General features: G+C 53.5%; 1 protein-coding gene and 1 long non-coding RNA gene across 13 annotated transcripts in view; one reads left to right on the top strand and one right to left on the bottom strand.

The window, feature by feature from the left end:
- Window positions 1-394: 394 nt before the first annotated feature.
- Window positions 395-1,333, bottom strand: LOC129031309 (uncharacterized). Its single transcript, XR_008501007.2, has 2 exons — window positions 1,111-1,333; window positions 395-677 (listed from the first exon to the last, which is right to left on the bottom strand). It is a non-coding gene; the product is annotated as an uncharacterized LOC129031309 (long non-coding RNA).
- Window positions 1,094-10,831, top strand: part of HDAC4 (histone deacetylase 4) — a 356,755-nt gene continuing 347,017 nt past the window's right edge. For 6 of the 12 annotated variants that reach the window (XM_063648201.1, XM_063648199.1, XM_063648196.1 and 3 more), the window contains exon 1: window positions 1,785-2,072. The gene's annotated coding sequence lies outside the window, so the exon portion shown is untranslated. Of the gene's footprint in view, window positions 1,351-1,731; window positions 2,389-10,831 lie in introns of those variants that run through there. The other 6 variants (XM_063648197.1, XM_054477422.2, XM_054477421.2 and 3 more) reach the window with 5 other exon arrangements.

The following is a 10,831-nucleotide window of genomic DNA, read 5'->3' as shown; positions in this document are numbered from 1 at the left end:
AAGCATTAGATCTCAGAGCTCGTTTCACGTGACTTTTTGCTCAGGCACTTCTCTTTGTACATGAAAAACTAACTTCGGTAGACTTACAGGCAGGTTTTAATAATTTCTCGTGATTGTATGTTTTTGATAATCCTGTCAAATGATACTGAATCTTACCTAGATGTTAGCTAGCTACAGACCCTGTTTCATTCTACATGAAAATTAGATAGCGCACCATTTCCATCAGAAGCCAAGTCTCCAAAACTCCCTAATTGCTCTCCTTTTCTTCAGCTGTATCTTGTTTTAAAGTTCTCTAATTCACCATTCCTTTCCTTCAAAGTTCAGCCATCTCAGAGTAAGCATTTCTTGCAATGACCAAAGTTTTCTAATTATTAATGAGATATTTAAGGAAATGTAAAATTGTCATTTTTATTTTGCTAACTGTATTTTTATCCACATAACTACAGTTTCTCCCACCAAGAATCACAGGTCGAGAATGCTGTAAAAATGGATCCTTTCTCAGCTCCTAAAAGGAATGGCCTACAATCGAAGCCAACGCGCATCTCCGCCAGGTCCGCATCCCCGGGCCCACGTCGTCGGGCCCCACGCACCGGCGCGCGCTGTCAAAGGCGCTTCCTCCCTGGAACGCGGGATTCCGGGGACAGTGTGTGCACCCAAGTTGAAAACTTGTTACACTCCTGTTGGGAAGAAACGGAAACATCACCACCAGGAGGGTGGCCACTGAAGACCCCCGCCGACACCTGCTGGCAACCAAAGGCGCTTCCGGGGGTCTACCGGCCGACCTTTAACTCAACACAATCCTCCCAAGCCCTGCGGCCTTAAAACAACGCCCACCCGGGCGGTGCGCCGTTCCCACCCCCTCCACGCCTGCCTGGCCCCGGACTCGAAACCCTGGCGGCGGGCCGGGCTCCCTCCGCCTGAGCAGGGACGCGGCTAGCGCATCCCACGACCCTCGGCAGCCGTTGCAGGCCTGGCCGACCTACACCCCACACCCCCACCGCCGCGTTCCCGCCGCGGGGCAGGGCGAGGCCCGTGGCGCCTGCGCACTCGGTGACCGGGCCGCCCTGCGCCTCCGTGCGCACGCAGCACCACGTGACCCACTGCCAGTACCCAAGATGGACGCCGCGGCGAGGCCTGGCCGGCTCCCCGCCTTAGCCTGCACTCCATTGTGTGCCCTCTAAGCGCGAATTAGGCTCGCGGACACGCGGTGCTGACCGCTAGGCAGCCATGCGGGCTACCAAGTGGGACTGGACACGGCCGGGGCTCGTGTTTACGGTCACTACTGGCCCCCGGTCCCTGCGCCTCCTCAACCGCGAAGCACCCAGCGGCTGGCGCCTGGAGCGTCTTTTGGTACGCCCCACCCTCTAGAATTGGCAGCTCCAGCAGCCAATGAAGTCCAGGACGCGTGCGGGGAGGCGGGCAGGGGTGGAGCCTCTCTGCCGCTCATAGGGCATCCGGCCCCGCGGTTGGGCAGCCGCTGGGCGAGGGGTGGGACCAGACCGGCTGTGCGCAGGTTTCAGCAGGCCAATGGAAGGCCGGCCAGGCGTCCGGGGCGGGCGGGCGGGAGGCGGGGCCGAGCCGTAATTGACGAGCTCTTCATTAGAAACCAGGCGGGAGGGCGGGGCCCGCAAGGGGAGGTGACGCAAGGCTGCCGCAGCCAATGGGTGGCGAGCCGCCGGCGGGCGGGGCGGGGCCGGGCCGGCTGACGGGCGTGCGGGGTGGCCTATCGCCGCTTGGCTCGACGCTGGAGGGGGGAGAAGCATCATGGTTCAACGTGGGTCAATTTTTTGTGAATGAGGAGGGGAGGTTGTGGGGCTGCCGCCGCGGAGCACCGTCCCCGCCGCCGCCCGAGCCCGAACCCGAGCCCGCGCGTCCGCCCGCGCCGCCGCCGCCGCCGCCGCCGCCGCCGCCCGAGCAGCCTCCCAGCCTGGGCCCCCGGCGGCGCCGCGGCCGCGTCCCGGCTGTCGCCGCTCGAGCCCGAGCCCGCGCGCCGGCGGGTGGCGGCGCAGGCTGAGGAGATGCGGCGCGGAGCGCCGGAGCAGGGCTAGAGCCGGCCGCCGCCGCCCGCCGCGGTAAGCGCAGCCCCGGCCCGGCGCCCGCTGGCCATTGTCCGCCGCCCGCCCCGCGCCCCGCGCAGCCTGCAGGCCTTGGAGCCCGCGGCAGGTGGACGCCGCCGGTCCACACCCGCCCCGCGCGCGGCCGTGGGAGGCGGGGGCCAGCGCTGGCCGCGCGCCGTGGGACCCGCCGGTCCCCAGGGCCGCCCGGCCCCTTCTGGACCTTTCCACTCGCGCCGCGAGGCGGCTTCGCCCGCTGGGGCGGGGGCGCGGGGGTGGGCACGGCAGGCAGCGGCGCCGTCTCCCGGTGCGGGGCCCGCGCCCCCCCGAGCAGGTGGGCTCCGGGCCGCCGGGAGTGAGGGCGGGGGCGGGCGGGCGTCGGGGCCGGCCGGGCGCCGTTTATGTAACTTTGTCAAATGCTGTGAGTTTGCAGAAAAACGTCCCTGCTGGGGTCCGCGGCCCCACGCGTGTCGTCGCCGCTGCGAGCGCCCGGGGGGTCGCGGGAGGGCGGGGGGCTGCCCGGGACCCGCTCGGCTCAGCCCGCAGGGCGCCAGCAGGCCGAGACGGGGCCCGGTCCCGCTCGGGGGTGGGATCCGCGTTTCCCGGCGTTGCGAAAACACACCACGGAATCATAAGCAAATTATCTCGTATTTACATTGAGCGTTGAATTATTTGACACTGTTATAGCAGGAGACCGTGCGTATCAGTTGGAAAGGCCGGGGGTGGAACCCAGTGTACTCATTTAATGCACATCAAAAATTTGTAATAACTTGAGGCAGCTGATATGAGTGTTTTCTTTATTGCATGTTGTAAATTGACCTGCTGTGACACAATTTTCAAATAAAGCGTTGCAGAAATTAAACTTAAGTTATTTTAAAACTAATGACTTTCTTAACTAAATCCTAATTGCATGACTGTAGAGACCTACCTAATTGCTTGCTGAGAGCAGTTCTGCTTGCTCTCCGTGAGGGAGGAAAGGGCCTGTGTAGTCACTTTGCCGCCCCGTTTTTCTCTGTTCAGGCTTTTCTGTTTATTGCCACAAATCACCGAAGCAGTTAAGGCCAGGGAGTAAGCCTGTAAACAGTCCTGGCCCAGCGCCAGCCCAGCAGGACTGGGGGGATACTGGCAGGTTTGCACCTTGACCTGGTTTCACTTTTTCTTTTGTAATATGATCGTGGTTGCCTGGAGTTTTAATTGCTTCTGATAATTCTGTGCAATATTTTCGGGACTGTCCAAAGAAGGCTGGTGGGGTGGTTTCAGGACCCAGCCAGGAAAGGTGGTGGTGGTGGCTGGGGAGAGGGAGGGAGACCGAATTAAGAAAACTCAGCTGCTTGTACACAAATATACACTACAGCAGTTACAAAGCAACAAAAGTTATTGCAGAATTTTGCAGTAACTATGGCAACACAATTACTCTATTATAATTGGAAATGCAAAATGCCACCCAGTTAGAAGTTTCATCAGAATGGAGTTTTGGATATCAAAAATATGTGAAATTTAATTTTTTTTCAGGTAGCTCCTGTGAATTATAAAATCTGTGTTCAATTACCTATTTTTAAGACTTATCGGGCTTTCCCAGATATTCTACTCTCTGGGATCTGTGGCATCTTTCCCCAGAAGAACTCACATTTGTGTGGGAGGGAAGTATTTTCATGCCTTAAAAACACACACCCCAACACATTGTAAGACTTCTATAGCTTTCTGTGTTCTGGGCTTTTATTTTAGAGATCAAATCCCATCCTAAAGAGAGCAGTAATCAATTAGAAAAGAAGCCGGCTGTACTCAGCAGGCAGATGTAACGCTGCCCTCTTTAGGGTTCTTTCTCCTGCAAGGGGAGCTGGCAGCAGGCATTCCCCCCGGGGGAGCCCTGGGCTAAGGGGCGGGGCGGAGGGAAGATGACTGGACTGCACATAGGCCTGTAAGGCCTAGGGACGAAGGACAGATGTGGCCTCGGAGCTCTGCACCAGAGAGAATGTTCTGTGTTCAGCAGCTTCCTAGCCATGCAAAATAAAAATCCCCAAATGCCATATTCTCGGAGGCCTTGGGGGCTGTTGCTGTAGCAAGATGGACAGGACAACCTGGCACGCTGGCCACGTGCGGCTCAGGCAGCCCATCTGGACTCTCTGTGGCCAGAGACCTCGTTGAGAAGAATGCCCTATGGATGTTTACCAGGAGGACTCTAGTGCTGGAAGTTTCCACACATTGTGGGGTTGCTGCAGTTTAATTTCGTTATAACTCTTTCCTTTTAACTACTGCATATTTATGCCCAGTAATCGACTTCCATTCTCCAGCTTCATTGTGAGGTTTCAATGCAGCATGAATGGCTTTGAATTCCAATCCTTTGATGTTGGGGGTGGCACCAAAGGAAAGGCGACTTTATGCTGTCTTAATTGCCAGAGCAGAAGAAACATTTCATCACTCCTGTAGAATTCATCCATACCGTTCTCTATTGAAAACGGCTGGGCTTTCATAGCTCAGAAGCTGCCATGAGTAATATATTAATACCTGATGTAGGGCACGAAGGAGCCGCAGAGGCTGAGAGAACTGCCGTTGCTGAGAGGCAGCGGGGCAACAGGCTGTGGCCCGGCTTTCCCTCCGAGGCTCAGAATTGATGACTGTAGCTGGGGATGGGGGAAATGAAGGGCAAAGGGGCCCAGTCTCCACCTAAGCTTGGAGCTGTGGAACCGGGACTGAGCCCCTGCCCCGTTGTTTGCAGCCCCCAGTCTGTCCTGGGGTAAGGAGTCAGAAAGGATGGATTTGGAGGGAGTGTTTGTTTTGATCTCAGGTGGTCAGCATATGCCCTGCCGTGTGGTGGGCTCTGGGTTTTTGGCCTTGACGTTAGAGGCGGGTACTGCACCTTCCGGTTCAGGTCAGATGAGGGGTGCCATGTCAAAAGTGATGCTACCTTTGAACAGACCTTAACTCATTCATAAGCATTTCTGTGGGAACAAATGTCACTAAGGTCAGTAAGTTCTCTTCATATGGTCCGTTTTTTTCTCTTGGGCTTCTGTGAGTGGGAAGAGTGGGACCTGTTTTGGGGTGACACGATGGCTGTGGTGCCTGCAGCATTAAATGGCCTTGTCCCCTTGCTGCAGCCTCGCTGACACACCTCCTACTCACTTCCTAGAAGGAAGGTCAGGGTCCTACATAGATTGCCCCCACCGTGACTTCCTGTATCACTGTCGGGGGATGAGGATGTCTCCTGGAGCAAGGAGATGATGCCACGAGCAGCTGTCACATGCTCCCGTAGCTGACGCCAGATGAGCACCTGCTTGGGGCTCGTGCTGTTTCATGCGCTCACCATGTAGGTGTCAGCACAGCTCTGCAGGTGGGCTCTACCTCTGGAGGAACTAGGGGTAGAATGAAATGGACCATCTGCCACCCCCTGCATCTCCAGTCCCAAAGGCCAGTTCCTCTCCGTGCCTCTGCTTCTGGGCTGGTGGTGACCTTGAAGCTGAAGTTCAGCTTGTCCAGGTGCTTGGGCGAACACAGCCTCTTAGAGAAGGACAATTTGGAATACCTTTCTAGTTCAGTGTCATTAGACTTTCTAGTGCTGTGTTGACTGTTCTTGGAGCTGTTACAGGCATGTTTCATAGGTCTGGGAAGTACTTCTGGCTTTCTCATGCTGTCTTATGTCACGTGTGGGGCTGCAGAACTAGAAGACATTGTGTTCTTCTCCTGCAAAGCCCCCAGGACGCCTGGAGGCAAGTGGGGGTGATGGAAGGGAGCTGATGCTCCAAGTCCATTCCAGCCAGAGCAGCTTTTAGCGTTTGCCGTTCAGTCTGTTGATTATCTTGGAAGATTTTATTGGAAGAAAGCATTTGAGGACGAAGTTAATCTACTCTTTCAATACCAACCCAGAAACCTTAAAGAAAATCTTGACAGATTTAATAGGATAAGAGTTTTTTTAAAAATCTCTTTGGCAAAAGACTCCATCAGCCGGGTTAAGAGACAACAAGAGAAAAAATATATAACACATTATGCCTGTGTAAGCTTAATAGTCAATATATAAAGAGCTTTTACAGACCAATAAGGAGAGCATGAGATCACCATTGCAAGATGAGCAGAGCGTATGAACATTGAATCATTGTGGCTAGTGATGAAAGGTTAGCATTACTAATCAATTCAGTGTGAAGGAGATGCCCTTTATGCCTATCATATTGGCAAGTTTGATGATACCTGTTGCTGGTGATAATAATAATTTCTATTTTGTAAGGTTTTTGTGAAGTTTAAGTAAGTTAATGTATGGAAATTTCCTTGAATAGGGCCTGGCATGTAGTGAGCATGATATAAATGTTGGCTGTTATTTATTATCATTTGCTCTCTGGAGAGACCAATATGTATTATTGTATAAAATATAATAGGGCTGGGCGAGGTGCCTTATGCCTGTAATCCCAGAACTTTGGGAGGCCAAGGTGAGAGGATCACTTGAGCCCAGGAGTTCAAGACCAGCCTGGGCAACATAGTGAGACCCTCATCTCTACAAAAAATAAAAAAATTAATCAGGCATGGCATCGTGTGCCTGTAGTCCCCATTACTTGGGAGGCTGAGGCAGGGGAATCACATGAGCCTGGAAAGTCAAGGTTGCAGTGAGGTGTGATTGTGCCACTGCACTTCAGCCTGAGTGACACAGCGAGACCCTGTGCTGTCCCCCCCAAAAAAGTTTATATATGTAATGTATAAACATAAAATAGTAATTACTGAATTGCTCTCTAGAAAAGTCTTAAGTGTCAAAATCTTAAATGCCATTCCCCTTGTCCCCACAGTTTTACATTTTGAAATCTATTCTAAGGAAAGAAGATAAGTGTGTAGATATCCAGACGTGTGTGGAGGTTGGGGCTGCATTATTTATAAAAGCAGTACTTGTTAAACCTGCTGGCATTTCTGCACTGTAGCATCCTCCATGTGTGGACAGGCAGAAGAAGTGTGCAGTGTAAGAGGGAAAGGCGGGGTCTGGAGCAGTCCCCAGGCCACTCCTGGTTTTAAGTACACGGGTCTTCTAAGGTAACCATCAGAGGTGAGGAAATGGGGTACACTTTTCTTTTATACATGGTGGTATTGTAGAGATTATTTTGATAAGCATGTATTACTTTTTTACAGTAGTAATTTGAAAACATTTAGATATTTCCATTGGAAAGAAAAGTACTCTTTAAGTCCTTGGCAAGTTGATAAATATGCTTCGCAATAGCAGAATTTAGGGGCATTTGTTTTTCTAACTCACATGTAAGCTCTTCAAGGTGGGGACTGATCCTCCAGGTTTGAGTGGGCTCTGCTACAGCCCATCCTACAAACAGTCTCCCAGGTTTCCACCAGAAGCAGGTTTGTACCTCATTCCCTTGCTTGAAACCCTGGCATGACTTTCCTGTATTCCTAGGATCCTAAAGTCTCGGGGCCCTGGAAGGCCTGCCTGATCCTGGCCTCTGTTTTACCAGCCTCATCTGATAGCACTTGCTGTGTTTGTGGAGTTTCAGCTGCCACCTGCTTTACTTCCTAGCTGTCTCTAAGTCCCCTTTGACCCTGGGGCCTTTGCACACACTGTTCCCCTTCCTTGGAATGGCCTCCCTTTACCTCGCTCTTCTCCAGCCCCTCAGTTCATGCTTATCCTCTCATCCTTTGATCCCCTGTTAAACTTAGCCTAACAGCTTATTTCCTCCTTTCTAACAGCATCCCGTTGTGCAATTTCAGGAACTCATTGTGACCTTAGTTGTTTAATGCCACCTTTTCTACTAGCTGGGGCTCTGTAGGGTTGAGGGGCCCTGAGGGCCTCATGCCTGCTCTGTACCCTGTGCTTGGCAGTGTAGGTGCTCCAAGAATGAAAGAAAATGAATGAGTGAATAAATGAATGAATGGATGAGTAAGTAGCCCAGTGAATGGCACAATGTGGGCCTTGGGTGGGAGAGCTGGGGTGAGGCCCCACCTCTGGCCTGGCCCCTCTGTGGGGTTCTTGCCAGTGCTCCGGAATTGCCTGTTTCCTGACACCCCCTGCCCCCATCTGGGAACTTCTTGGTCCTGATTTTGGAGATTACATGCTCCTAAGGAGATGTCATAAATGCAAGTGGAGGGAATTCTGTGATGCAGAAAGGAATGGGAGGGAGAAGGGCCTTCAACACAGCTGTCGAGTGGCAAATGCGACTTTTGTGCCGAGGCCAAGGCAGGTGTGTGCGGCTTGTTCTCCAGCCACTTCGCCCAGGGCCCCAGCGTGCGAGGAGGCGAGTGGTGCTTTTATGAAGGAGTTTTTCTCTGCTTGTTTTAAATTAGAATTAATGACATTATTTAGTTACTTCTTATTTAGCATCATAGTTTTGATATGATACCTTAATGTGTTTGTGTACATCAACATTTTGGAGTCTGCTCTGTTTAAAAACGTGAGTTTTGGGCTTTGTGAGTTTACTGTTGTTTATGAGGTACTCCGTCAGTGTGAGTCAAGTGCTTTTGCTAGATTGATGTTTAAGCTTGAAACAATAAATCAGTTCTTACGAACTGAGAGTCTGAACCAGCATTCCAAGTGGGAGTGTTGTTCAAGCGGTGACGGAATGGCATTTTCCCTTGGGAACGGCCCGTCATCTGCTTTATGTGTTGCTATTTGCTGGAGCGGTTCTTTTTTAAACTGAGGAAGAGAAGTTTCTGTGGTATCTCCACTGGCCTCCCCGGTGGTGGGGTTGGGGTTGGAGCGGGGGTGGTCCTTGGGGGCCATGTTCCCCAAATATTTCTAATTGATTAGTTATTATTTTGCAAATACTCATTCTACTCCCCAGCTCAAGTACTACGTTTTACATGAGATGAGACTCAGTTGAACACATTCTCTGTGCCAGACGCAGTGGCCGGCCCCATGACCCCAGGCTTGATCAGGAAAACTGGCCTCTGCCCACAAGAGGCTTTGGTGTTGGTAGGGACAGAGGAGAAAAAGGAGCTAGACAGGCAGGTGCACACGGGTCACCATCCTGAGAACCAGGGCTGTGGCTGGAGGGCTTGCTTGGTGGGGAGAGCCGTGGTGCAGGAGCCAGGCCCAGATGAGGAGGAGGAGGAGGAAGAGGAGGGTGGGTGGGTGGGAATGGGGTGTGGTCCTTTTTAGCTGGAGCCAGAGTTTCGGGGCTGCAGTAGGGTGAAAAGGGCATTGTGGCCAGATGGTGGCCTGGTGACTGAGGTCTCTGAGGCCAGAGTGCATGAGCCAGCGATGAGCCGGGCCAACTGGCAGGCTGCCTGGGTGGGGCGGAGGTGTGGTCTGCACAAAGGACTTCCTTGCTTTTTAATGTATGTGTAGTCTTGTTGCATTTAATGGAGAGTTTGCTATTGTTCTTTCTGTTTTGTGCATTGGTGCCTGGCTCCAGCTGGGTGATGGAGCTGATCTCTCCTGTTCTAACTCGGTGGAGGCAGAGGCCCATTCAGATGCATCCCAAGGAGGCCTCCAGGTGGTCCATGGTGCGGCTAGGCCCTCCCTGGGGCACATGCTTGGTGGTGCTGTTGTGGGGACCTCTGCATGAAAAGCAAGGGCAGCTTCCAAAACAAGGGCAAGGTGAAGAAGGTGGCTCACACACTGGGGGTCCCAGCCCCGTGGCTCTGAGATGGGGGCCGCATCCAGAAGGGAGGGGGTTCCTTCCTTCCAGCAGTGCTGGTGAGAGCTTCCTCTGTGCCTAAGTCCAGGATTCTGTAGAGTAGCTGTCAGGACTGAAGCCTGCCAGGAGTCCATGTAGAAACTGTGCTGGAGGGGACCCGCTGGAGGACCCGAGCTGGCACCCCCAGTGCCACCGGTTTACACACCATAATTCCGGGTCTGAGGCTGAGCCCAGCCTGGCCCATCTGCAGGGGCCTTGCTGGCTGGCACCGTGCCATGTAAGTCGAGTGGCAGAAAGTGGGGCCCCAGCAGGTCAGCAGAGCGTGGCCAAGGGCCCCTGAGCCTCAGTCCTCCCTGTGGCCTGGGGCTCATCCCAGCTGGCTATTGAGGACTTGCCCACCCCCAGGACTCATGTCCGAGCCCCGTAAGCTCAGGGGTTAGAGTGTTCTAAGGAGGCTGACCCCCATTCCACCTCTGGGAGCTGTGGACAAGGAGGGGAAGATGGCCTGTGGGTCCACACAAGCGGGGTGTATCTTAATTAGTGATGCCAACTGTGCCTCCTTGCTCGCAGGATGTGGGTGGCCCTCTGACCCTTTGGACCTTTAAAGGGAGCCATAAAGAAAACCACTGGGAGGTTCTGGCATATTAAAACCCCCTCCACTATAAAATTTATATCAGATTTTGCACTGAAAAGATCCTCATAGGTGGTCACAGCCCCCATTCTTTGGAGAACACTTGTTTGCCAGCTCAAGGGCTCTGTGTTGGAATCTGCCCCTTGGCCCTCCAGGTCAGAAGGATGCATCAAAGGAGATGTCACTGGGGTGCCTGTGTCCTTTTTGCCTTCCGAGTGCCTGCCCTGAAGCAGCTTGCTTTCCTTTGCCCCTGAGTGTGCAGCACAGCCCAGCATAGCTCGGTTGCTGGCTGGGGCAGCAGCTGACCTGCCAAGCCCTTTCGCGCATGCCCGCTGCCATCCAAGGGTAGCAGCTGGGCTGGGCCATCCCACCCCTGCCTGGCATGGTGGCCCGGGCAGGATGGGGCCTGGTGTGGGAGCATCCAGCTCACCTCCCAAGCTGGTGGGGATGTTGACCTTTTGGGCTTCGGAGTTCACAACCAACCATGTGCAGTGCTTCCCCCGGTCCCTCCCTGAAGAAGAGTGTCTTTCTGTGTCAGCGTGCCAGCTTCAGCACACCCGGGCTGCGTTCTGACAAAGTTCTGTTTTCAGAAT

This window comes from Pongo pygmaeus, chromosome 11 (assembly GCF_028885625.2).
Source record: "Pongo pygmaeus isolate AG05252 chromosome 11, NHGRI_mPonPyg2-v2.0_pri, whole genome shotgun sequence".
Lineage (NCBI taxonomy): Eukaryota > Metazoa > Chordata > Mammalia > Primates > Hominidae > Pongo > Pongo pygmaeus.
The sequence above is the reverse complement of the archived record's forward strand: the minus strand, read 5'-3'. Positions and strand labels throughout refer to the sequence as shown.